Source organism: Pan paniscus, chromosome 3 (assembly GCF_029289425.2).
Source record: "Pan paniscus chromosome 3, NHGRI_mPanPan1-v2.0_pri, whole genome shotgun sequence".
Classification (NCBI taxonomy): domain Eukaryota; kingdom Metazoa; phylum Chordata; class Mammalia; order Primates; family Hominidae; genus Pan; species Pan paniscus.
The window spans coordinates 147,662,446-147,690,195 of NC_073252.2; the positions used below are offsets into that span (position 1 = coordinate 147,662,446).

General features: G+C 35.4%; 1 protein-coding gene across 27 annotated transcripts in view; it reads right to left on the minus strand.

Moving 5' to 3' along the window:
* Positions 1-26,340, minus strand: part of IQCM (IQ motif containing M) — a 465,249-nt gene extending 438,909 nt beyond the window's left edge. For 9 of the 27 annotated variants that reach the window (XM_055111886.1, XM_055111887.1, XM_055111890.1 and 6 more), the window contains exons 1-2: positions 26,001-26,262; positions 25,712-25,789 (exon numbers count right to left, since the gene is read on the minus strand). The gene's annotated coding sequence lies outside the window, so the exon portion shown is untranslated. Of the gene's footprint in view, positions 1-25,711; positions 25,790-26,000 lie in introns of all 27 variants that reach the window. The other 18 variants (XM_055111894.1, XM_034959229.2, XM_063603582.1 and 15 more) reach the window with 9 other exon arrangements.
* Positions 26,341-27,750: the final 1,410 nt, after the last annotated feature.

The window sequence follows — 27,750 nt, forward strand, 5'->3', positions numbered from 1 at the left end:
GGAGTTGGGAGGATTGTTGAGCCCAGAATGCAGAGGTTGCAATAAGCTGAGATCTCATCCCTACTAATAATACAAAAAAATTGCTGAGCATGGTGTTACACGCCTGTGGTCCCAGATACTCAGGAGGCTAAGGAGTTGGGAGGATTGTTGAGCCCAGGAGGCAGAGGTTGCAATGAGCTGAGATCACACCACTGCACTCCAGCCTGGGTGACAGAGTGAGACCCTGTTTCAGGCAAAGGCAAAGGCAAAAAGGCAAAGGCTTTTGCCTTTGCCAAAGCAAAAAGAAAAAGACAAGAAAGGCAGAAGAGAAGATACTCAGAAACGAGTTTCCAAGACACAGATCCGTGTTGTACTTCTGATGCACATGCATTTCTCCTCAGTGGATCAGCTTCACCAGAAACTTCATCTGCAGCATCCTCACCATTAAAAAAAGAACAGCCCTTATTTACTCTATGGCAGGTTGGGATGATCTGTGAACATTAGTTGAAAGAACATGAAGAGAAAGTTTGGGAAGAATATGAAGAATATTGAACACAAAACTTGCAGAACAATAATGATGCATCTGTGAAGTTTACGCATGATCAAATAATGTGACGATATGGAGAAGAGCCTGCTAGTTATGTTTCATGAATCATGTATTCTGCATTTGCGAGCTGCCTTCTTCCTTGTTGAGTTGTTGCAAGAGGTCCCACTTATGACATGGAGCAATGCCAATACCCCTTCTGTGAATACAAGTTATTTCAAGCTTTCTTCAGTGGTAACCACTCTTAGGCAACAGCAACGGGTTTTGGAAATTTCCCTGATGTCAGTACCACCTGGATGTGGATGTTTGCTACCTGTATTAATACCAGTGGCCTCATTTTGTAAGTTATCATTACAATTTGGCTTCTTACATTAATGTTTTAAAATGATTAAAGCTGGTATTCTAGAACATGCCCTTCACTGGTTGTATAAAAAAACTGTAGAGTGACACTCAAATGAAGTTACTGTGATTTTAATTGTGCAATACAACCAAGCTGTAACCAGGTACTAATTTTAGAATATAATCCCAGGACAATATTAAGAAAATAGCCTGCAGTGCCTCCTGTGAAATAGCGACAGAGGAGGGCATTTTTGTATTCCAGGACTTCTTGGGGTTTCAGAATGGGTTTATATGATTTTCTTTTTTTTTTTTTTTTTGGTACTTTTATTTATTCTATCAGTCTTTTTAACAAATGTTTACTGCTGCATTTTTTTCCAGTGTATCATTGTTTTACTGCCCCTGTAGTACTGGAATTAGTTGGAAGAATAAAACATTTACTTCTAAAATAAAATAAAGAACTCTAAGAAAGAAAAGGACTCTCTTATACTCATATGTTGAGAACCACTGACCTCATTTTAGAGCAAAGTTTATAGATAATCAGACCTTCAGTAATTAAAAAGTAAAGCAATATAAAGTGCAAGTAATTTTATTCAGGAGCCAAAAATTCCAATAAAAGGATTAATAGTGACATGTATGCTTCATATTTCATTAACATAAATCATTTTGGTAGATAACACATGTTTATTTGCCAAATTTTATTACTGTCTTTTATTGATTTTTATCTTTTTTATTGCCTCTCATTATTTTTAACTAGAAACTTAAAAAAATTATTATAGATACATAATAGTTGTACACTTTGGGGGGGTACATGTAATATTTTGATATAAGCATATGTTGTGCAATGATCAAATCCAAGTAATTAGGAGAGCTATCTCCTCAAGGATTTATCATTTCTTTGTGTTAGAAACATTTCAGTTCCACTCTATTCATTATTTTGAAATATGCAAAAAAATGGTTAACTGTAGTTGCCCTATTGTGCTACCAAACATTAGATCATACTCCTTCCATCTAACTGTATTTCTGTTCCCACTAACCATTCCCTCTTTATCTGCCTCCCCCTCCACTACCTTTTCCCAGCCTCCGGTAACTATCATTCTACTCTTACCTAGAAATTGTTTTTTAGTGTGCATTCTGCATGTATGCTATTGGATGGCTGAGAATTCTAAAAGGCTTATTGTGCATAAGTAACATAACAATACTTCATATAATGTCCTTATTTTATACCACAGGGATGTTTAGATGAAGAGCATCTAATAGGATAAGCATCAAAGCTTCAGAATCCCGTATGATCAATTGCAAACAGTCATTATTGCAAACAGTACATATTTAAGCTATCACATTGGAATGCTAAATCTTAAACTCAACACAGAGATTAAATACCAGTAGAAAAAATAAATACGGGTTGAAAACTAAAATTGTTTTTTCAACACATGAAGAGCATATACACAATTGACATCAAGAGCAGGCTAACCAGAGACTAAACTGATGCAAATAGGATGGCAAGCAAAACTCAGCTTTCTGCCAAAAGCTTTCCCCAAGAGGTGAATAACATTTTCCATAAGTCTATGGAAATTGCAAAACTGGTTTGCTAATGAAATACTCTTTGCCACTTTTTAATGTATGATTTAACATTTCTGTTCTCTACTGAATAGTATAGGTTATATTAATTACATCAGAGGGGAGCCCATATTTATATTCAACGAAAAGATTAACAGTATTTTAATTCACTTGAGAAAATTTTACCATATGTAAAAATGAAATATGCATTTTTAACTACTTTTGCTAGTGTAAGAACTATTTATACAGTGTAATTCTGCAAGATTAAAATGAAATATAACCAGCCTGGGCAACATAGTAAGACCCTGTCTCTACCAAAAATAAAAAAATATAAAATTTTCAGGCAGGAGCACTTTATACTATGTGATGTTAACTGTAAAGTATTATAATTTAAAGGGTCATGTTTTTTTTACAAAGTTATATGTTTACGCCAATTCATCACAGGAAAGTTAGACAGCCAGGGGGAAAATGTCTATTTTTTAAAATATTTTCTGTCCAGTCATTCCCAAAATGCATCATAGGTGACTTTCAAACAATAGAAAAATTTAACATGTAAGCAGTCTCTACTTTTGTCTTTGGCCCATCTTCATTTACCTTCTTTAGTATTCGACGTGTTTATAAACAGAAGCCATAACTAACTCCTATGCTTACTGTTTTCATTGTACTATATCATTTCCAGATATTAGAAAAGCAAACAATTAAACCAAGTGATGGAAAATACAAGTGATGCTGCAAAATTATAGTGAGTCAGGTAGTAATGCACCTGAATGATCTCCAAAGTGTTCAGAGGAACAAATGCTTTAAGAAGTTTTCAACCATAATGCAAAATCAGGTTCTACCGTAGACCCCATACATCTGAGCACGGGAACAATGTTCACATGCAGTAGCCTATCCTGAAAAGATACATAAATTGTCTATATCCTTGACTGGGCACCTGTGACTTTGGAAAATTAAATTTCACATTCATTATTTATGAGGTCAGCTCAAATCCCTTGATGGAATTTCAGCCTAATTAAAAAGTGTTAAGAGAGGTTTGCAGCCCCTTGCTAGTTCTCATAAACACTCCACTGGTTTAAAAAGTAGATAGCTACCTTCTGCCTGAGGAAAACTAATGAATCCATGCATTTATACCCAAGATCTAGAGAAATTCAGATTTGTTTTTCTGTAATAGTCTTGAGTTCTAAGTGTTCAGGGTCAGAACCACCTCAAAATTCCTTCCATGCCAAAGGAGACAAGAGGCAGAAGATGAGATATTTTCTATTTTCACTCTTTACTTTTAGGCACCTCATTTTCCACCTTTTGTCAGTTCTTTTGCTTTACTGCTCCTAGTGCCTCTCTCTTCTAATTGCACCAGCTTCTGACTATCTTTATCCTTTCCTGCTTCCTAAGAATACAATCAAGCAAAGCCAAAAACTGCTTTAAGCACAATTCATTTTAAGCATATATTATTTTAAATATGCATGTTATGAATTTGCTTTTAGTTTTTCTGCTTTTGCCAGAACACAAATTTGCCACAACAAAACTTCTACACATTCTGTTGTAATACATTCAGTTATGGTTTATGTTAATGGATTTTATACATTAGTCACTCAACAAGTATGCACTGGGTCTGTCCAGCATTCAGTCCATGATAGAATCTATAAAATACAAAGAGAGGGAAAAAAAACCTATAAGATACTTAAGACTGATTTTATTGCTTCTAAATTTCTTTAAAAATCAAAAAAAGGCAAAAGCATGAATATTTAAATAACAAGATGACATTCTAAATGCATGCTACCGCTCAGGCAGGAGGGCAGACTGAGCATGAATATTTACCTTTCTACCTCCTAAATCACACTGAAATGATTCTAAAAATGTAAAAACAGAATGCAATAGCAAAAAGTGAATGAGGTATGGAAGCAGAGTGGCCAGAAAACTGTAATGAGTGTTCTACAGTGTTTAACAGGGTTTAGAGAAGATAGCATGCAGATGGGATTATTGCAGTGATGGAGAAGACAGAGCTTGTGGAGTGGCACATGAGGCCTGTACAGAAGATGGGTCTGTTGTGCCCAGGAAAGAACCCAGAAAGGATTTAACCACACAGGCTAGAAATGGGGCAGGAGTAGATTGTAGGGCAGTATTGAGGATATTTCATTAAAGTACTGACTACTGAACAGCTGGATAAATCCCTCCCACATTTTCACTTTCAGACAACTGGCAGAAATGCCATATGACACAGGAGGAAAAGAGCTCACCTCTAAATAATTTGAATAATTTTTCTGTGAAGTGCTACACTCCAAAGAAAACTACCAGCTTATCTGCCTATTACACAGTGTCCATATTAAATTCAAGCCTATTTACCACTGAATCAGTGAATGTGTTCACCCAAGTATATACAGTTTATGTTAAAATATCCCATTCAGGGGAAATAGATGAGTACAATGGTGAAGGAAAACTAGCCAGCGAGTTATGTTACTCAATCTTTCCCATTAACAACGAACAGTAGACAACCATGAATCACCAGACATTTGAGGAAAATCAATAGCATAAGAGAAATTCCAAGAAATGGTGCATTCATATAATAATAAAAAAAGACTTCTGTGTTGTGGTGGTGGAGTGATTAGAAAATAGGAGCTTAAAGGAAATTGAAAATATAATTACTAAAATTAGAATTCAATACAAAAGCTGTAAGATAAAGTCAAGAAACTCACACAATAAAAAACAGTAAATTTAAAAGATAGATATAGATATTTCAGCTTTTGTTCTTTGGTAAATAATATTCAGAATATCATTTTTTAAAACTTTAAGACCTACAAAGAGGCAGGAAACTAATAATTAAGTGAACATATATTCAACAGAAGCAGATCACAGATTACCCTTTTACTGGAATTAGGAGACAAGGATTTTAAGACATCTATTATAATTACATTAAATAATTTATAGTAAAAGATACAATGGTTGAAAATATGGGGTATTCAGGAGATAAATGGAAACGCTAAAAAGAACTAAAGGGAAATTCTACAACTGAAAATTATATCTAAAATTTTTTAAAATTAGTTGAATGCTCTTAACTTCAGATTGCATACTGCAGAAGAAAAGAGTAGTGAACTCATAGAGGTCAGAAAAGTGATCATGTTTAAACTGGGCATAGATTAAAAAACAGATTAATAACTCCTCCACCCCTGGCAGCCATGGCTTGCTGTGGAGAGCACTTCTGTGTGCTGGGGGAAGGAGAGGACTACAATTGTGAGGCATTTAACTCAGTGCTGTGCAGTCATAACAGAAAGGAAGACCAGACCAAACTCAGCTAACAGCCGCCGAAAGAGGGAGCATTTAAACCAGCCCTAGCCAGAGGGGAATCACTGATCCCAGTGGTCAGAATTGAGTTCCCACAAGCCTCACCACTGCAGGCTAAAGTGCACTGAGGCTCTAAATAAACTTCACAAGGCCACATTTAGGCAACTCCTAGTGTTGAACTGGGCCCAGAGCCAATGGACTCACAGGACATGCAACCTAATGAGACAACAGCTAGGGTGGCTAAATAAGTGCTGGCATCTCCTCACCCTTAACCCCAGGCTGCAGAGCTCATACCTCCAAAAGAGACCCCTTCCTTCTGCTTCTGGAGAAGAGAGGGAATAGTGAGGAGAACTTTGTCTTGCATCTTGGATAACAGCTCAGCAACAGCAGGATAAGGCACTGGTCAGAACTGTGAGACCCCCTTTCCAAGCCCTAGCTCCTGGATGACACTTCTAGAAACACCCTGGGCCAGAAGGGAACATACTGCCTTGAAGGAAAGGACTCAGTTCTGGCAGCATTTATCACCTGCTAACTGTAAGAGCCCTTTGGCACTGACTAACCAGCAGTTATACCCAGGAACTTCATTGAGGGTCTTGAGTGAGACTCAGACTTGCTGGCTCTAGGTGAGACTCTGAGACTTGCTGGCTCTAGGTGAGACTCAGAACATTGCCAGCTATGGTGGCCCTGGGGCGAGACTCCTTGTGCTTGAGAAAAGCAGAGGGAAAAGTAAGGGAGACTTTGTCTTTGGCCACAAGGGTAGAGTACCAAGTGGGGCCTTGAGGTATCCAATTCCAGGACTTTACTCTTGGGAAGCATTTCTGGACCTGCCCTGGGGACAGAGGGGAGCCCACTCCCTTGAAGGGGTGAGATCCAAGACAGGCAGCATCACCACAAGCTGACTGAGGAGCCATTGGGCTATAAGAAAACATAAGCAGCAGTCTGGCAGTACTCCTCCTGTGCCTGAGGTGGTAGTGGTCACAGAGTGAGGCTCCTCTCCCTTCGGAAAGGGGAAGGAAGAATGGGAAGAACTGTGTCTCATGGTTTAAGTGCCAGCTCAGCCTCAGTACAGTAGAATACCAGGTAGACTTCTAAGGTTTTTGACTGTAATCCCTGGCTCCTGGACAGCACCTCTGTATCTGCCGGAAACCTGGGGGAACCTGCTGCCCTGAAGGGAAGGACATAGGCCTAACTGGGTTTGCCACCTGCTGATTGTAGAGCCCCAGGCCTTTGAGTGAGCATAGGCAGTAGCTAGGGAGTGACTACATCAGGCCTTGGGTGAGATGCAGTCTTTTGTTGGCTTCAGGTTTTACACAGTGCAGTCATGGTGGTGGTGGCCACAGGGGTTCTTGAGTCACTCCACCTCCAGCTTCAGATGGCTCAGAATACAGAAAGAGACTCCATTTGTTTGAGAGAAAGTAAGGGAAGAGGACAAGAATGTCTACCTGGTAATGCAAAAAATTCTCCCAGATCTTGTCCAAGACTATCAAGGCAGCACCTCTATGATTTTGCAAGAACCACAGTATTGCTGGACTTGGGGTTCCCCTAAAGCAAATACAGCTTAGATCACAACACCCAAGTCATTTCAAATATCTAGAAAGTCTTCTAAGAAGGATAAATACAAACAAGCCCAGACTGCAAAGACTACAATAAATACCTAACTCTTCAATGCTCAGACACAAAATAACACCTACGAAGTATCAAGACAATCCAGGAAAACATGATCTCACCAAATCAACTAAATAAGACACCAGGGGCCAATCCTGGAGAAACACAGATATGTGACTTTTCAGACAGAGCATTCAAAATGGCTGTGTAGAGGAAACTCAAAGAAATTCAAGATAATACAGAGAAGGAATTCAGAATTCTATCAGATAAATTTAACAAAAAGATTTAAATAGTTAAAAAGAATCAAGTAGAAATTCTGGAGCTGAAAAAGGCATTTGGCATAATGAAGACTGCACCAGAGTTCTTTAGTAGCAGAACTGATCAAGCAGAAGAAAGAATTACTAAGCTTGAAGACAGGCTATTTTAAAATAACAGTCAAAGGAGACAATAGGAAAAAGAAGAAAAAATGAAGCATGCCTACAGGATCTAGAAAATAGCCTCAAAAGGGCAAATCTAAGAGTTCTTGGCCTTAAAGAGGAAGTAGAGAAAGAGATAGGGGTGGAAAGCTTATTCAAAGGGATAATAAGAGAATAATAGGATATCCAATATCCTACAGAGAGATATCAATATTCAAGTACAGAAAGGTTATAGAAAACCAAGCAAATTTAATCCAAAGAAGACTACTTCAAGGCATTTAAGAATCAAACTCCCAAAATTAAGGATAAAGAAAGAACCCTAAAAGCAGCAAGAGAAAAGAAACAAATAACATATAATAGAGGTGTAATACGTCTAGCAGCAGACTTTTCAATGGAAACCTGACAGACTAGGAAATAGTGGCATGTCATATTTAAAATGCTGAAGAAAAAAAAAACTTTTTCTCTAGAATAGCATACTATGATAAAAAATATCCTTTAAACATGAAGGAGAAATAAAGACTTTCCCAGACAAACAAAAGCTGAGTGATTTCATCAACACCATACCTGTCCTACAGGAAATGCTAAAGAGAGTACTTCAATCAGAAAAAAAAAAGACATTAATGAGCAATAAATCATCATCTAAAGGTACAAAACTCACTGGTAATAGTAATTACACAGAAAAACACAGGATATTACAACACTGTAACTGTGGTGTGTAAACTACTTTTGTCATAAGTAGAAAAACTAGTAATGAACCAATCAAAAATAATAACTACAACAACTTTTCAAGACATACATGGCACAATAAGATACAAATAGAAACAAGAAAAAAGTTAAAAAGTAGGGGGACAAAGTTAAGGCATAGTGTTTTTATTACTTTTCTTTTTGCTTGTTTTTGCAAACAGTGTTAGGTTGTTATCAGGTTTAAATAATGGGTTATAAAATAGTATTTGCAAGCCTCATGATAACCTCAGGCCAAAAAGCATACAATGAATACACAAAAAATATAAAGCAAGAAACTAAATTGTGTCACCAGAGAAAATCACCTTCACTAAAGAAAGACAAGAAGGAAAGCAAGAAGGAAGTAAAGACAACAAAACATTCAGAAAATAAATTACAAAATGGCAGGAGTAAGTCCTTACTTGTCAATAATATGTTTGAAGGTAAATGGACTAAACTCTCCAATCAAAAGACAGAGAGTAGTTGAATGAATGAAGAAACAAGACCCATTATCTGTTGCCTACAAGAAACACACTTCACCTGTAAAAACACATATAGACTGAAAATAAAGGGATGGAAAAAGATAGTCCATTCCAATAGATATCAAAAAAGAGCAGGAGTCACTATACTTATATCAGACAAAATAAATTTCAAGACAAAACCATAAGAGACAAAAAAGTTCACTATATAACGATGAAGGTGTCAATTCAACAAGAGGGTGCATATATATGTATCTAATACTTTAGCATTTAGATATAGAAAGCAAATATTATTGGAGCTGGAGAGAGAGATGGGTCCCAATACAATAAGAGGTGGAGACTTCAACACTCCACGTTAAGCATTGGACAGACTATCCACACAGGAAATCAAAAAGGAAACATTGGACTTAATTTGCACTATGAACCAATTGGATCTAATAGATATTTACAGAATATTTCATCCAAGAGCTGCAAAATATGCATCCTTTATTTTTTTTTTCACTCAGCACATGGATTACTCTCAAGGACAGACCATGTGTTAGATCACAAAACAAGGCTTAACACATTCAAAAAATTAAAATAATATCAAGCATCTTCTCTATCCACAATGGAAAAAAACTAGAAATCAATAAAAAGAGGAATTTTGGAAACTATACAAATACATGGAAATTAAACAATATGATCCTGAAAGACCAGTGGGTCAATGAAGAAATTAGTAAGGAAATTGAAAAAGGTCTTGAAAAAATAAAAATGGAAACACAACATACCAAAACCCATGGGATACAGCAGAAAAGTACTAAAAGGAAAGTTTATAGCTATATGTGCCTGCATCAAAAAGAAGAAAAACTTCAGATAATCTAATGATGCATCTAAAAGAACTAGAAAAGCTACAGCAAACAAAACCCAAAATTAGTAGAAGAAAAAAAATAAAGATTAGAGCAGAAATAAATTAAATTCTAATGAACAAAACAATACAAAAGATCAATGAGACAAAAAGTTGGTTTTTTAAAAGTTAAACTAAACTGACCAACCTTTAGCTAGACTAAGAAAAAAAGAAAGAAGATAGAAGTAAAATCAGAGATGAGAAAGGAGACATTACAACTGATACTGCAGAAGTTCAAAGGATCATCAGTGGCTACTATGAGCAACTACATGCCAATAAATTGAAAAATCTAGAAGAAATGGACAGATTCCAAGACACATAAAACCTACTAAGAATGAATCAAGAGGAAATCCAAAACCTGATCAGATGAGTAGTAAGTAACAAGGTTGAAGCTGTAATAAAAAGTCTACCAGTAAAAAAACAAAAAAACAAAAAAACAAAAAAAAACCCAGGACCTGATGGCTTCACTGATGAATCCTACCAAACATATAAATAACTAATACCAATTCCATTCAAACTATTCTAAAAAATAGAGAAGGAGGGAATACTTCCAAACTCATTCCACAATCTAGTAATACCCTGATACCAAAACCAGACAAAGATACCAAAAAAGGAAAACTACAGGCAAATATCTCTGCTGCATATTGATGAAAAAATCCTCAACAAAATACTAGCAAACCAAATTCAGCAATACTTTAAAAAGATCACTCATCATGACCAAGTGGAATGTATCCCTGGGATGCATAGATGATTTAACATATGGAAATCAATCAATGTGATACATCATATCAACAGAATAATGAATAAAAACCAAATGATCATTTCAATTAACACCTAAAAAAGTATTTAATAAAACTCAGCATTACTTCATAAATAAAAGCCTGCAAAAAATGCGTATAGAAGGAACATATCTCAATATAATAAAAGCCATATATGACAGACTCACAGCTAGAATCATACAGAGTGGGGAAAAACTGAAACCCTTTCCTCTAAAATCTGGAACACAAGAATGCCTACTTTCACCACTGTTATTCAGCTTAGTACTGGAAGTCCTAGCTAGAGCAACCAGACAAGAGAAAGAAATAAAGGGCATCCAAACTGGAAAGGAAAAAGTCAAATTATCTTTGTTTGCAGATGATATAACCTTATATTTGGAAAAACCTAAAGACTCCACTGAAAAACTATTCGAACTGAAAAAAATTTCAGTAAATTTGCAGCATATAAAGTCAACACAGAAAAAGTAGTAGCATTTCTATATGCCAACAGAGAGCAATATGAAAAATGGATCAAAAAGTAACCTCATTTAAAATAGCCACACATAAATTTACCTAGGAATTAATCAAAGAAGTGAAAGATCTCTATAATGAAAACTATAAAACACTAATGAGAGAATTGAAAAGGACACCAAAAACAGAAAGATATTCCATGTTTATGGATTGGAAGAGTCAATATTGTTAAAAAGTCCATACTTCCCAAAGCACTCACAAATTCGATGCAATCCCTATCAAAATACCAATGACATTCTTCACAGAAATAGAAAAAAAATTCTAAAATTGATATGGAATCACAAAAGACTCCGAATAGCCAAAGTTATCCTTTGGGCATTTTTGGGGCAAAATATTTGGGGGCAAAGTTTTTGGGTAAAATGAATAGACATCTCTCAAAAGTGGACATACAAATGACAAACAGGCATATGAAAGGGTGCTCAACATCATGGATCATCAGAGAAATGCAAATCAAAACTACAATGAGATCATCTCACCCCAACAAATATGGCTTATATTCAAAAGACAGGCAATAACAAATTCTGGTGAGGTTGTGGGAAAAAAACAAGAACCCTCGTACACTGTTGGTGGGAATGTAAAATTAGTACAACCACTAAGGAGAACAGTTTGGAGGTTCCTCAAAAACACTAAAAAATGAGCTATCACATGATCCAGCAATCCCACTGCTGGGTATATACTCAAAAGAAAGGAGATCCGTATATCAAAGAGATATCTGTACTCCCATGTTTGTTGCAGCTCTGTTCACAATAGCCAAGATTTGGAAGCAACTTAAGTATCTATCAACAGTTGAATGGATAAAGAACATATGGTACTTATACACAATGGAGTACTATTCATCCATTAAAAAAAATGAGATCCTGTTATTTGCAACAACGTGGATGCAGCTGGAGATCATTATGTTAAATGCAATAAGCCAGGGACAGAAACACAAACATCACGTTTTCACTTATTTGTGGTATCTAAAAATCAAAACAATTGAACCCACAGACATAGAGAGTAGAAGGATGATTGCCAGAGGCTAAGAAGAGTAGTGGAGGACTGGAGGGAAGGTGAGGATGATTAATGGGTACCAAAAAAAATAGAAAGAATAAATAAGACCTGCTGTTTGATAGCACAACAGGGTGACTATAGTCAAAAATAATTATACATTTTCAAATAACTAAACTGGTATAATTGGATTGTTTGTAACACGAAAGACAAATGCTTGAGGGGATGGATACCCCATTCTCCATGATGTAATTATTATGCATTGCACGCCTGTTTCAAAACATCTCATGTACCCTATTAATATATATATATATCTACTATGTAGCCACAAAAAATTAAAAGAATAGAAATATAAAACAAAAAAGAAGTATGGCTTATACAGTTTGGTAAGTTAAATTAGGCCAAATTTTAAAGGATTTAAGTGGCAGCCAATATGTAAAAGTCATGTTTCCCAAAGTATGCTTCATGCAAAACTAGTCCCCTAGGATGAGCCTTTTAAAAATGTTCTGCAGTCAAATGTGAAAGAGGGAAGAAAAAAAAAACTTTTCATCTGACGAATGTAAGCCCCTTAAAATTATCAGGCCAACAGAAGCATTTAAAATGTGACAGCAGTCACATCTCACTTCACCTTGAGCTAAATATTACCTCTCGTAGTCACTGGCTGTGTTGGCTCTTGACTGACTGACACCAAGTAGCCATAAAAATTCCACAGGCTAGACACCATAACTCATAACCTATAGTTCAGTGATGTACAGCCAATCACTACCAATGTTGTTTCTGTTAACTGATGAGAATTCCTGTCAAACAACTTGTATTGGCCCACTTTTTGCTCCCTTTGCCCTTGAAAACCTGCTTGTAACAAAAGCCAATGGAGCATTCTCCAAGGCAACATAAAAGTAGGTCCTGGGAAGCTTTCCTAACTTTGGCTCAAGTAAACTCTAAATTATATTTTGTACCTCAGCTTCTTTCTTTTAGAATGACAAATGTATTTGAGAAATGCTTCATATTAATTCCCCTTCTCTAAAATACATAACATTTTCAAGGTTATATAGTAAAGAGACTTTTAAAAATTCTTTATGTAGTCAGATATTTCCTAAAAGTTCTTTACTGTGGAGCATGTTTCTGGTAATTCTTAACACCCCTAGAATCTTGTGTTCTACAGAAGACACTCGGGAAAATGCTGCTCTACATATGACAACAATGACAATACTTTCTAATGTTCTATGTTTGGAGGTCAGGAACAATCCTAAAAATTTAATATATATGATCTCATTTCATCATCACATCAACTTCATGAGTTAGACTCTATGATTAGCCCAATTTTATAAGGTAACTGATCCTCAGACAGATGAAGTAACTTGCCCACGATCCATGTGCTAGTAAGCAATGGAACTGAGGTTTGTACCCAAGCCTTCTAGTTCCAGAGCCTGCATATACTCTTGAATACTTGGTATGGAACGTCATTAAAGCTTTCTGAGACATAGATCGTGTTCAAGAAAAAAATCCTTCCATAATCTTGATTTTGTCTATTTCCCTTCCTATATCATGTTATGTGCCATCATAAGGACAATTCCCATGTAATATATTATATAATGGGCAATTTAATATTTCCACCATATGCATATTACAACATTTGTAATTGTCCCACAGTTCTTACTCTGCTCCTTTTTCATTTATTCTTTTTTCTCTTTGAGAGAAGGTTGGAAGTTTCTATTGACATTTATTCAACCTCATTGAGCCTTTCTTTGACCATCTTCAGCCTACTAATAAGCATGTCAAAGGCATTCTTCATTTCTCACATTTCCTTTGATTTCCAATCTGATAATTCAAAAATTTCTGGTACAGTTGAGTCTGATTCTGATGTTTGTCTCGTCTCTTCAGAGTGTGCTTTTCGCCATCTAGAATGCCTCATTTTTTTTAAAGCTGGACAGTTGCATGAAAAGGAACTGGGGTAAATACACCTTTAGTGTGGAGTTTTATGTTTATCTGGCTAGAAGTTTATCTGTGTCTACATTTGCTTCTCTTATAGGTGTCAACATTTTTGCTAGTGTTTTTATTTTTTCTCCTCAGTCATCTCTGGGTTTCCCAACAGACTATTTCTTAAATAGGGTCTGAGATGTGCAGTTCTTTGAGTTCTAATTTTCTGTTATTGTATAAGGGCCCTATTGATGTGGTGGTAAGATGAGAGAGGAAATGTTCTATAATCTTCTGAGGGTCTCAGTCTTTTAATGAGCCTCTGCCCTTGGGTTGTGATGTGATGATGAAATGAGATCATATATATTATGATCTTCAAAAGTGCTTCTTAGCTTCTCTCTCCTCCCCTTAGGTGATACAAGCTGGAGGGGGCTGGCACTAGATATTTTCCTTCCCCACATGGAAGGCTACAGGAGGCTGGAGTTGAGTATTTCCCTTTCCTCAAGTTGGTTAGGCTTTTGTAAAACCCAAGGAGATTTGGCTCTGGTAAGATAGTTTTCCTTGAGGGCAGGTCATTATTAAGGAGAAGAGAGCACTGTGGGCTTATTTCAAAACAGTTACTTTCTCCCTCACCCTGACAGAAGCACAAGAGGATTTTTCTTTAATCTTCACCATGACAACCTAGTAGAGCTCCTGGACACAAAATTTACAAAGTATGGGGGCCTTCCTTAAGCTAGGACCCTGGGAATTTTTATTTCTCAAGAAAGTCCACACTCAGTCTTCAGTAGTCAATTACCCTTTAGGTGTCCCTTCCAGGTTCTAGCAGCAGTTTCCACTGCCAATGAGCTGTGATTCTCTGTATCTGCCTGTCTCTCCAGTTTACAGAGTGACAGACTGCCCTGTGACCTCAACTGTCTAAAGAATCTAAGAAGAGTTGTTGACTTTCAGTTTGTTCAGCTTTTTTCTTGTTGTGAAGACAGAAGTGTTGACTTCCAAGCTGACATGTCAGACCAGAAACTGGAAGTTTTGCCTATTTAATTTTTGCCCTGTATGTTTATCCCTTTTTTAGAAAAGAAGTATTGTTATTAATAGTTGCATTAAAATAATCCAGATGGGCTTGGTAGACCTCCACTTTTTAATTCTAAGTTCTATCGTGGTCTTTTCTAGTAACATGTGAGATAAACAGTTGTGCAGTGGGCAGATTTCTCACTTTAATACATGATTAAATTTGAAAGATATTTAGTGTATTTCCCTCTTTTCCACGGACACTTTCTGGATACAGTATAAGTAGCACATCCCTTTCAAGAATAGCATCTAGGGCATTTACTAGTAAAATGAAGTGCACGAAGTAGGATGCAACCTGCTGGGAACATATAACTGCCTCTAATCTTGAATGATGATGGGAGAAGTATTCACATTGCTGCCCTGTTGGCCACTTAAAGGAAAAGCCAGTTGTGAAGTGTTCTATGCTAAGGTTTGTACCATTCATAAAGCTGTCAAGCCACCAGTAATGAGCAGTAAGAAATATGAGAAATTATAGGCTAGAGTTGCATGAATATGTGTAAGAAATTTTAATCTGCTCTTGAGCATATAGAGAATAGTATGAGTACTCTTGCTATGTAGTTTTAAAATTTTATTCTATACTGTATATCTACAGTGATTCATTCATTTTATTTCTTGGAAATGCTTTTCTGTTTGTTTTTAAATAAATCCTTTATTGGGAAATTAGCTCAAAAAAGTACATGTTAAATAAAAAATGAGCAATGAATTTTCTTTTCTCTAGAGAGTTCATAATAAATGTGTAACTGACACAAAGTGTTTTTCAACATTTTCCATCCGTTGGGATGGTCATTTCTAGCCACATGAAACCAAGAGGAACAAATATCCTGAAGAAATATCAGCATCTGTTTTAAAATTATCTTAAAATTTAACATGTAGCTGCAGAAGATATTTTTATGTGTCACTCTGTGAAACATGACCTTTCATTTAGATCAGATAAGGCTTTTAAAACAACTTTGTATATTTTTAATTCTAAATTTTTTCATTACACAAATAAAAAGTGAAGTAATAGCTGTTGAAATGTTGGCTCCATTAGCATAAAAAGAATTTGCAAATGGTTAAATATTTCCAATTTCATATCGATGTCATCAGTTGCTTTGAAGGAAAAAAACAGTTAATTCCAATAGTGTTTGATTTTTATTTTTCATCTAATTCTTGGACTGAAATTAAAGCTTCTGGGTCTTTAGTCTGTCAAAATTAAACATCAGATAGTATTGTGAATATGCATGTAACAACAGCTTAAAAATTCAATGTTGAAGATTAAATTATTTGTTTTTTGATGTTAATATGAATTTTGGTAGTGCACAATGACAAGTTACGATGCCTTTGCTAAATTAATAAAGCTTGGAGAAATATAATTGGAGTTGGTTTTGGTACACACATAATATATACATTCACATCCAAAATGAGCTATGATATTCTGCCAAATGAAATAGAAACTTTGATTGTCAAAATATGCAAAGAAGTATATATAGAAATATTAAATATATTAATTTAAAAGAATTTTTGTAAAAAGCTGTTAATTTTTATGTACATGCTTTAGCATGGTATTATGTGTTTTCTTTCTTTGCAGCTCAAATGGATTATTTTTCCAGGATAATATTATTTATTTAATTTAGTTTAGTTATTTTTTAAGGAGGTATATCGGTCACCTCAAAGATTTATCTTATTTTACGTGTCAAGAACATTACACTTATTCTATTTTGGCTAATTTGAAATATACAATAACTTGTTGCTAACTCTAATTTCTCTACTGTATTATCAAATACCAGAACTGATTTCTCCTATGTAACTGTATTTTTGTACCCATTAACCAACCTCCCTTCATCCTCCTTCCCTTCTTCTCTTTCCAGTCTTTGGTAACCAGCATTCTGCTGTCTACCTCCATGAGATACATTTGTTTTAGCCCCTACATATGAGTAGGAACAGGTGATATTTGTCTTTCTATGCCTAGAAATTGAGAAATGGTAATAAACTTTTATAAGTAAGTCCCTGGTTACATTTTATTAAATAATAGCTGGAAATTTTTAATAAAAGTCATCAGTAAATAAAGGATCAAAAATCTTATGACCTTGAAGCTTTTCACAAATTGCAATTTTTGAAAACAAGCTTGTAAACAGAAAAATCTATACATGTATCACAGCAAAAGCAAAGGAAGGATAAACAAATCAAACTATGAGAGCTTAAAAAACATACATGATTTAATTTTGAAAATGTATATTTGACACTGACAGTGATCGATCTTACAAAAAAATCAAGAAAACAATCCCATTTACAATAGCTACAAAACAGGAATAAATTAAATCAAAGAGGTGAAAAATCTCTAAAAGAAAACCTACAAAACACTGATAAAATAAATTGAAGAGGACACAAAAAAATGGAAATATATTTCACACTCATGGACTAGAAGAATGAATATTATTAAAATCTCTATACTATCCAAAACAATCTACATATCCAACACAATCCCTATCACAATACCAAAGACATTCTTACAGAAATAGAAAAAAAAATCCTAAAACTCATAGGGAATCATGAAAGACCCCAAATAGCTAGAGCAATCCTAAGCAAAAAAAGCAAGGCTAGAAATATCACACTACCTAATTTCAAATTATTCTAAAAAATCTACGGTAATCAAAACACCATGGTACTGACATAAAACTCCAAGAACATACACTGGGGGAAGGGATAGACTCTTTTTAAATAAATTGTGCTGGGGAAACTAGATATCCATATGTAGAATTAAGCTAGATACTCATCTTTTGCCATATATAAAAATCAACTGAAAATGGATTAAAGACTTAAATGTAAGAACTGAAACTAGAAACTATGAGAAGATATTGAGGAAATGCTACAGGACATCAGTCTGGGCAAAGTTTTTTTTTGGAAGGTAAGATCTCAAAAGCACAGGCAATCACAGCAAAAATAGACAAAAGAGATTACATCAAGCTAAAAGGTTTCTGCACGCAAAGGAAACAATCAACAAAGTGAAGAGACAACCCATAGAATGGGAGAAAATATTTGCAAACTACCCATCTGACAAGGAATTAATAGCCAGAATATATAAGGGAAAAAAATTCAATAGCAAAAAGAACAAATAATCCAATTTTAAAAGTGGTCAAAAGACCTGAATAGACACATCTTAAAAGATGACACACAAATGGCCAACAGGTATATGAAAAAATGTTCAGCATCACTAATCACCAGGAAGATGCATGTCAAAACCACCTCACCCCAGTTAGAATACTATTATTAAAAAGACAAAAAATAACAAACGCTGGTGATGATGTGGAGAAAAGCTACCACTTTTACACTATCAATAGGAAAGTAAATTAGTATAGTCACTGTGAAGAATGGTATGGAAGTTTCTCAAAAAACTAAAAATAGAACTACCATATGATCCAGCAATTCCACTGCTGAGCATATTTCCAAAAGAAAGGAAATTGGTATATTTAAGAGATATCTGCAAGCCTATGTTCATTGCACCACTATTCACAATGGCAAGATATGGAATCAACCTAAGTGCTCATCAGTGGATAAAAGGATAAAATGTAGTATAGATGCACAATGCAATATTATTCATCCATAAAAATAATGAAATCCTGTCATTTGCAGCAACGTGGATGGAAATGGAGGTCATTATGTTAAGTGAAATAAGCCAGTCAGAAAGACAAATATTGCATGTTCTCACTCATATGAGGGAGCTAAAAGTGTGTCTCATGGAGATAGAGAATAGAATAGTGGTTACTAGAAGAGACAGAAGGGATGAAGAAAAGTTGGCTAATGAGTACAAAAATACAGTTACATAGCAATAAGTTCTAATATTTGATAGTGCAGTAAAGAAATTATAGTTAATAATTTATCATAATTTATCATAGTTTTCAAAATATCTAGAAGAGAATAATTATAATGTTCTTAACACAAAAAGGTAGATGTTTGAAGTGTTGGATATCTCAATTACCTTGATTTTATCATTACACATTGTATACATGTATCAAAATACCACATGTATCCCCAAAATATGTACAATGTATCATAAAAAAATAAAGAAAATCTATATTTGTGCTTCAAGTTTCTCAACTTGGGAGAGGAATCTTGATGAAGTGCTTCTTTTTAAGTTGATAAATATATATCCTCTATCAGAATGTAATGAAATTTAGAAGGGTATGACTGTAGTATCTAAGTTTTGTGAAATATTCATAGAAATTATAAATAGAAACAAATTTGATGAGTTGTCTTGTAAGACAATTTTTTGAAGAAAGTTACTCTAAATGGAAGTAAAAAGGTAGCAAACACTTTTGAAGATGTTTGGTTTGGAATATTTACACATTTTAATATTTTGAAAAAATAAGAACTAAGGATATCCTTCATTTAATATTTGTCCTGAACTTACCAGGCACCTCAGCACCTGTAGAGAGTGTTTTCTCAGTTAAAAATAGTGTGGTCTTAGACAAGATTCATTGAATGTATCAACAAGTTCAATTTTATGAAAAACCCAGCTACCCGGGAGGCTGAGGCAGGGGAATCGCTTGAACCTGGGAGGTAGAGGGTGCAGTGAGCCGAGATCACATCACTGCACTCCAGCCTGGAGATAGAATGAGACTGTCTCAAAAAGAAAAAAAAAAACAGTTGAAAAATACGATTTTCAGACAAATACTGGTGTCACTATAATAAAAACAGATAGGCTAAGAACAATCTTACAGTATACAAATACTTCCCAAAAATGGCTATTCCGCTTATAGTCATTTTTTTGATAGTCAGATAACCAAGTGGGTTTTTTGTTTGTTTAGCTTTAATGTATACGGACATATTTATTTTAATTGACTTAAAGATTTTTATTTTTGAAAATAGTATTTGAATAGGAGTATTTTATAGTTTGAGACCAGAAAATAATTGAATTGCCAATAAAATAAGAAATCTTACCCAGTATCAAACTTTAGTAATTTCAAAACATAAAAGTAAGCTTGATACACAGGCAACACCTAAAGAAGTCTGAGGGCAACAATACAACTCCTCGACTGATCCTTGCCACTTTAGGATGTGCTCTGGTCCACATCTAACTCATGTAATCACCAAATGATGCATGAGAGGCATTACTTACGGAGTGGGAGCTATTTTGATCATAAAGCATCTCCATTTCATATTCTGATAATTACCTAAAACTGACATTGACAATTTCAAACAGGATATGCCCCAGAAATCTTTCAATCCTATTGTTTACCATAAGCAACCCAGATAGATCAGATATTTTCTGCTGAAAATATTCCACAGACAAGTACTCTCAGTTATCTCTTTTCCTTAATAAATACCGAGTGTCTGATTAGCACATTTCCAGGTTTCTTTCCTCTCTCTCTCTCTCTCTCTGTAGATATACAGATATATATCTGTATCTCCAACTCCTCCCTCGGTCATAGATCAGCTGCTTTTTCCTCCCCACAGGTATTACAATGTTAGAGTACGGGCTGGGCATGGTGGCTCACACCGGTAATCCTAGCGCTTTGGGAGGCCAAGTTGGGTGGAACACTTGAGTCCAGGAGTTCGAGACCAGCCTGGGCAACATGATGAAACCCATCATGGGGCACAGTGGCACATGCCTGTAATTCCAGCTACTTGGGAGGCTGAGGCAGGAGGATTGTTTGGGCCCAGGATGCAGAGGTTGCGGTAAGCCATGATTGCGCCATTACACTCCAGCCTGGATGACCAAGCAACACCATCTCCAAAAAAAAAAAAAAAAAAAAGAAGAAAAGTTGGAGTGCTTATACCAAGATAATAAACCTATTAATAGAGGGATACATATTATTTCAAAAACATATAATTTTTTTTTCTTTGAGACAGAGTCTCGCTCTGTCACTCAGGCTGGAGTACAATGGTGCAATCTTGGCTCACTGCAACCTCTGCCTCCCAGGTTCAAGCGATTCTCCTGCCTCAGCCTCCTGAGCAGCTGGGATTAAAGGCACGTGCCACCACGCCCGGCTAAGTTTTGTATTTTTTTAGTAGAGACGGGGTTTCACCATGTTGGTCAGGCTGGTCTCAAACCCCTAACCTTGTGATCTGCCCACCTCAGCCTCCCAAATTGCTGGGATTACAGGCGTGAGCCACCATGCCCAGCCAAAAACATATAATTTTAATTATTTTGAACATCACCTTTCACTCTCAAAACCGTCTGGATTTGGATTGGGTGATAAATCATGTGATCACCCTAGCTATTATATTTGAATTTATATAACCCGCCAAACTTTGCCAAGTTTGTATGAATGATATTTCATTCCTCCTATGTAACATATCTGCCAATTAAACACTCGAAGTAGTAGGTGGTGCCTGAACCCTGCTATAGCTGTCAGTTTCCCATTGGTGTGATTAACCAAGATTGGTTAGATTTCTTAGCTTGCTTTTCTACTCATAGATACTGTTCTATAAGAAGAACAAGCCTAAAAATTTCTAAAATAAGTGGATTACATTTCAAAGTCTTTACAATTTAGAGCAAGCCTTTAAAAAGAGGCACCTGCTTGAACTGAAATATCTTTCAAGTCTACCAAGGACACAACTACATTGCATTATCCCTGCCACGTACCAAAAGCACATGAAAAAAATTCATCTTTGATAGAAATCTGGTGATTTCTTTCCATCAACAGAGTTTCCAAATTATTTAACTGAGTAATTCTGAGCTTTTCTCCTTGCTTTGGATAATAATTAATCCATAACCATGTTTAATGAATAACATATACATAGTACTGTATGTTTGTGGCATCATTCTAATACAGCTTATCTACATTCTTTTTCCCAAAATATCAAGATATATATTAAAACAAAAAACAAATTCAAAAAAGAAATACAAAACCACTTCAGCACAGTACCCAACAATATTAACGTAAAAGCTTTTATGATAGCGAATGGACTGATCCACAATATGTCAAAGTTTATCTTTGGCATTTCCCTGCTTCTCTTTCTCTTTTCCTCTCTTAGCTCCTGTCTCCTCTGCCCCACTCCCAGGTATCCAGGGTCCTCATTCTGCCTTTTGGATGACAATAGTGAACCCACTTCAGTGCTCTCAGCTCAGGCTTGCCTTATACTGAACAATCCTGAGGACTAAATTATTTCCTTTTTCTCTCTTCCTGGGCTCCATCAAAATGTCCATAACTACAGAAAAGCAATTTAATTAAACTAAGCCACACTGGACTGTGAATAATTGATTAACAGACTACTTAACCCTCCCTGGGATATTTTTCTTTTAAAAGAGGACACTGTAATCTGAGTGACTCTGTAACAGGCAGAATTTCAAACAGTTCAAAAAAGTAAAGAGAAATATATAGGCTTCATTCAGGGAGATATGTTTTGATAGAAGGGCCTTCTAAGAGTTCCTTAAATTATCCATGTTGGTGGCCACATACTCAGCCTCCATTCCTAACTAGGAGAATAAAGCATTGACTGAAATGCCCTTTTCCAGTTTTATAAGTGAGCAGCAAAGTACTCTCAAAGGAAGGCATTTGACTTTGAAACAGACTTCAGAAGTCAAAGTATGGTTTATTACTCCTTTGGGTGAACTGAGAAATACAAATGCTTCTTTTAATTTGGAGCCATATTCCTAAGAGTCATCCTTAAACACCAAATATCACTATGACAAAGGGCAAATCCTTTGTTGTGGAAGTGACCCTTTTTAGATTAGTTACATGTTTTTTAACTTTTAATTGGAGGATGGGAATGAGCACCAGAAACATATGATATAGCTCTGTATATTGTGAAGATGCAAATAACAATATACTGGAAAAGAAACCTCATGCTAAATTTCTTCCTTTCATTTTATCCATTCTACCTTCTAGATCTCTCTCTCTCTCTCTCTCTCACACACACACACACACACACACACACACACAGACACACACACACACACTATCCTTTGAGGATAGTAAAATCCACTATTCCTCAAACAGTATTTACAGAGTGTTCTCTTAAAATTTAGCTATTATCTAAAATTTTGGAATAACATTCATAATTACAATGCTATCATATCATTATTGTTAATAAATTAGGTTTGACGTGATTAGGACTACCTTTTTGCTTTGATTGACAGTGTACTTTTTTTCTGCCCTTATACCAGGTATAAAATGCAAAGAGAAGGAACTACTTACTCTCGGCCTTCAGTTTCACTGACGTAAATTGAAGCTGAACCTCTGCTCTGGCTAATTGTGTATTTTGCCCTCCCCTACACCCAGGTGACAATGCAGACCTCTCTGGTCATGATAAAAGCCTCTAGCATTTTACTTTGTTGTAATAGTTTTAAAAATCAACAACTTAATCCTGGTTATCAGTCAGCTACATTAATATCTCAGAGTTAATGAGCATCTTTTTGCAGAAATGTCAGGCTATATTTAACCCTCGGTGAACTTTTTCATTGCATTAAAATATTACATTTTGTCTTAATATTCAAAATTCACATGATGGGGCTGGATTAAGGGTTACTACACAAGAAAAGCATTCTTAGTCCTGGCATCCCCCAAACAAGAAAATTTTTATTACTTTTTTCTTTCCACTCAAAAAATAAATCCTTCTCAGCTAAGTAAATTTTCTACACCAGACCCTGCTGTACTATTAGCTTCAGATCTATCGTCTGAAAGAGGTTGTCAGTTTCCCACTCAAAGGTACATCTTGAATAGGGTGTTCTAGGGTAATATAAAATATTGAACAAATGTATCTAATGCATCTTTTTTTAAAAGACATGAACCCACAAGAATGGGAAGAACAGGACAGGAGACAATGGCAATGAAATTTTTAAAGCTGAGAAGCAGGTGGACAAGAAGTAATTGAAGTACTACACCCAGGAAAGCTCAATCTTAAGTCAGTGACAGGAAAAGCCAAGAATTAACTAGTTACACAACAGATACCCCCAAATGCTCAGCAACTAGCAGTACCAATGTCTCTAAAACTGGGAATTAAAAATGGGTAGGCAGATAGAAACCTAAAATAAGGAGACTGGATAAAAGCTATCTGAGAAGTAATTAGATACCTATATGTCTTCCCCTACTCCACTTTAGTTACTTAAGTTACTAGACTCTTGTTTGAATCTAAGCATCTTTATATTGAGCTAGAACAAACTGATTCATCTCCAGATAAGGAATACCTTTAAAGAATTCATTTATTGGCTAGTCCTCAATAATATCCCCCTCTCTTCAGAAAAATAGAGACCAACAGGTGCCAAAATTATTATTCCAGAGTCCTTAGCACAGAGTGCCACTTGGATTTTCTCACAAGCTGATAAAGTGCAAAACCTGCTCTGACCCATTTAGAACTCCAAAGCTTCATTACAAACCTCCCAATAATTGAACAACTGCAATTCATTATGAGCATGCTGTAATCCAGGGCTTCATGAAGAAAGTATCTGAATGATAGGAAGCAGTTGAAATGAATCTTCTGAATTCCTTTACATTTCTAAAAGTAAACAGGAGACTCTCTGGATATGGTTAAGATACAGAAAATCAGATGGAGCCTAGGTCCTGAGTTCTTTAATATTCATTGCAATAAAAACTTTTGCACACTACCTAAACTTCTAAAATACAGAGAATTATGTTTTAAAATTGCAAGACCTTCCAAGAGGAAATATTAAAGTACAAATGTCTATCAAATACTGGTCAAATAATTTCACTCTAAATGATAATTCATGTTGATAGTTCCATATTAAAAATCATGTTACAAGCCTGTAACTTCCTCCCCTTGAAAACATATAATTAGTCATGCTACATTGGAATCAGCTTTAGAAAATGATCTCTTACCACCAGAATTATTTTCACAGTCCATTCTGAAAGAACAACCCAGTCTTTATCAAGCTAATTATCTTAAGTATACAGGGTAATTACTTCAAGATGCTCAAGGTGATATCTTTATACTTAATCATTCCAAAAAAAATAGACTGTTAATATTATTAGTATGTTTTTAGAACTCCATAACAGATTTTTTTCATAACAAATGACAAATATCAATCAGGTATCCAGAATAGCTATTCTAAAACCACTATTCACCTCTGTTCCATCTCACTTAGGGACAGTTAAGATTAATTAACAGTTAAGATTAATTTCTCTGAATAATTTCTTTGACCTATCTCTTGGATCTATTATTAGCCTTTGACCCAATGGGCAGAGACCATCAAGAGTAAAAAATGTATAATGCTGACGGTTCTGTATATGACCACTCTGGAATATGAATCATATACAGTTAAAAGCTAGGATTTTTCTCATGCCACATTCAGTCTTCCAATTCAGTCTTTAAAGAGATTAAATATGTCTGTGTTCAAGAGCACTCTAAAAATCTATATGTAGAAGACATTTAGTAATGGCGTTGATTTACAAAAATAAAGCAATAGTAGAGTATCCTACTCTTTGAAAATGCATGATTTTATTTTCTCTTTGTAAGAGGCTACTCAAATAAGTGGTGGTCTCTGTTGACAATAGTCATAACAGCTCAGTATTAACATTAAATATATTTAATTTGGCAAAATCATTTAGCCTTTAAAAGGAAAATTTTAAGTAGCCCAAATAAGCAAACCAACTCACGAAGCTACATGGGGGTATAGTTTATAACTGAAGGCACATGAGGATGCAATGCTGCTTAAAATCAGACACTGACCAAGGGGCCTGAATTGTTATATAAAGACAATGTGGTATATTAGTAACTTCTACCTTAAAGTTTTTCATTCCAAGGTCATTTGTTTTTCTTCCTAGAAGGCACAGGAGAGTTCATTGAAAATATGCTCACAGCTTGTAAAACAAAAAACATTGTCAACCATATATCTTATCATCTAAGCAAAAAAATTTATAAACATAATTTTATCAAATCCTAAGAAAACTTATTTCTTTGAACAAATTCCATGAGAAAAAAAAATGTGCCTTGCAGAAAGTGTGTAAAGCTTTTTATAAGAAACAGATAATTAATACTACTTAAGCCAATTGATAGTATTTAATTACTTACCTTTTTGCCTTAGTTCCAACAAAACTTCTAGAAACAAATTCACTGCCCCAAAATCATAATAATCTCAGTTGCTTCATAGCATAGAAACCTTGTATTCTTCCTTTATTATTTATCTTTAATTATCCAGCTTTATATTTCTTTAAATTTTTAAGACCAATCCAAAATAGGTAATGAATATTTCAAATAGATTCCTAAATCCTGCCAATCTTCTCATTGCTTCTTCTCACATATGCCTGTCTTCTTTGGGCATCAAAAGAATTCTAGAATCAGAATACTTATTTGTGATGTATTAGATAATTGGCTATTATTATCATCCTGCCTATGTCAGGGGGAGCTCTCTATTCCAAACAGTATAGGTACAGACTAAGCTCCTTCGTGAAGAACACCAAATCTGACAACAGAAAATAATAAAATGCCTCATAGGAGAAAGACTCTACTTTTAACATGTAAGATTTAAAAGAACTCCCACACAATAATAATGGGAGACTTTAACACCCCACTGTCAACATTAGACAGATCAATGAGACAGAAAGTTAACAAGGATACCCAGGAATTGAATTCAGCTCTGCACCAAGCGGACCTAATAGACATCTACAGAACTCTCCACCCCAAATCAACAGAATATACATTTTTTCAGCACCACACCACACCTATTCCAAAATTGACCACATACTTGGAAGTAAAGCTCTCCTCAGCAAATGTAAAAGATCAGAAATTATAACAAACTGTCTCTCAGACCACAGTGCAATCAAACTAGAACTCAGGATTAAGAAACTCACTCAAAACCGCTCAATTACATGGAAACTGAACAACCTGCTCCTGAATGACTACTGGGTACATAAAGAAATGAAGGCAGAAATAAAGATGTTCTTTGAAACCAGCGAGAACAAAGACACAATATACCAGAATCTCTGGGACACATTCAAAGCAGTGTGTAGAGGGAAATTTATAGCACTAAATGCCCACAAGAGAAAGCAGGAAAGATCCAAAACTGACACCATAACATCACAATTAAAAGAACTAGAAAAGCAAGAGCAAACACATTCAAAAGCTAGCAGAAGGCAAGAAATAACTAAAATCAGAGCAAAACTGAAGGAAATGGAGACACAAAAAACCCTTCAAAAAATTAATGAATCCAGGAACTGGTTTTTTGAAAGGATCAACAAAATTGATAGACCGCTAGCAAGACTAATAAAGAAAAAAAAAGAGAAGAATCAAATAGATGCAATAAAAAATGAGAAAGGGGATATCACCACCGATCCCACAGAAATACAAACTACCATCAGAGAATACTACAAACACCTCTACGCAAATAAACTAGAAAATCTAGAAGAAATGGATAAATTCCTCAACACATACACCCTCCCAAGACTAAACCAGGAAGAAGTTGAATCTCTGAATAGATCAATAACAGGAGCTGAAATTGTGGCAATAATCAATAGCTTACCAACCAAAAAGAGTCCAGGACCAGATGGATTCACAGGCGAATTCTACCAGAGGTACAAGGAGGAACTGGTACCATTCCTTCTGAAACTATTCCAATCAATAGAAAAAGAGGGAATCCTCCCTAACTCGTTTTATGAGGCCAGCATCATCCTGATACCAAAGCCGGGCAGAGACACAACCAAAAAAGAGAATTTTAGACCAATATCCTTGATGAACATTGATGCAAAAATCCTCAATAAAATACTGGCAAACCAAATCCAGCAGCACATCAAAAAGCTTATCCACCATGATCAAGTGGGCTTCA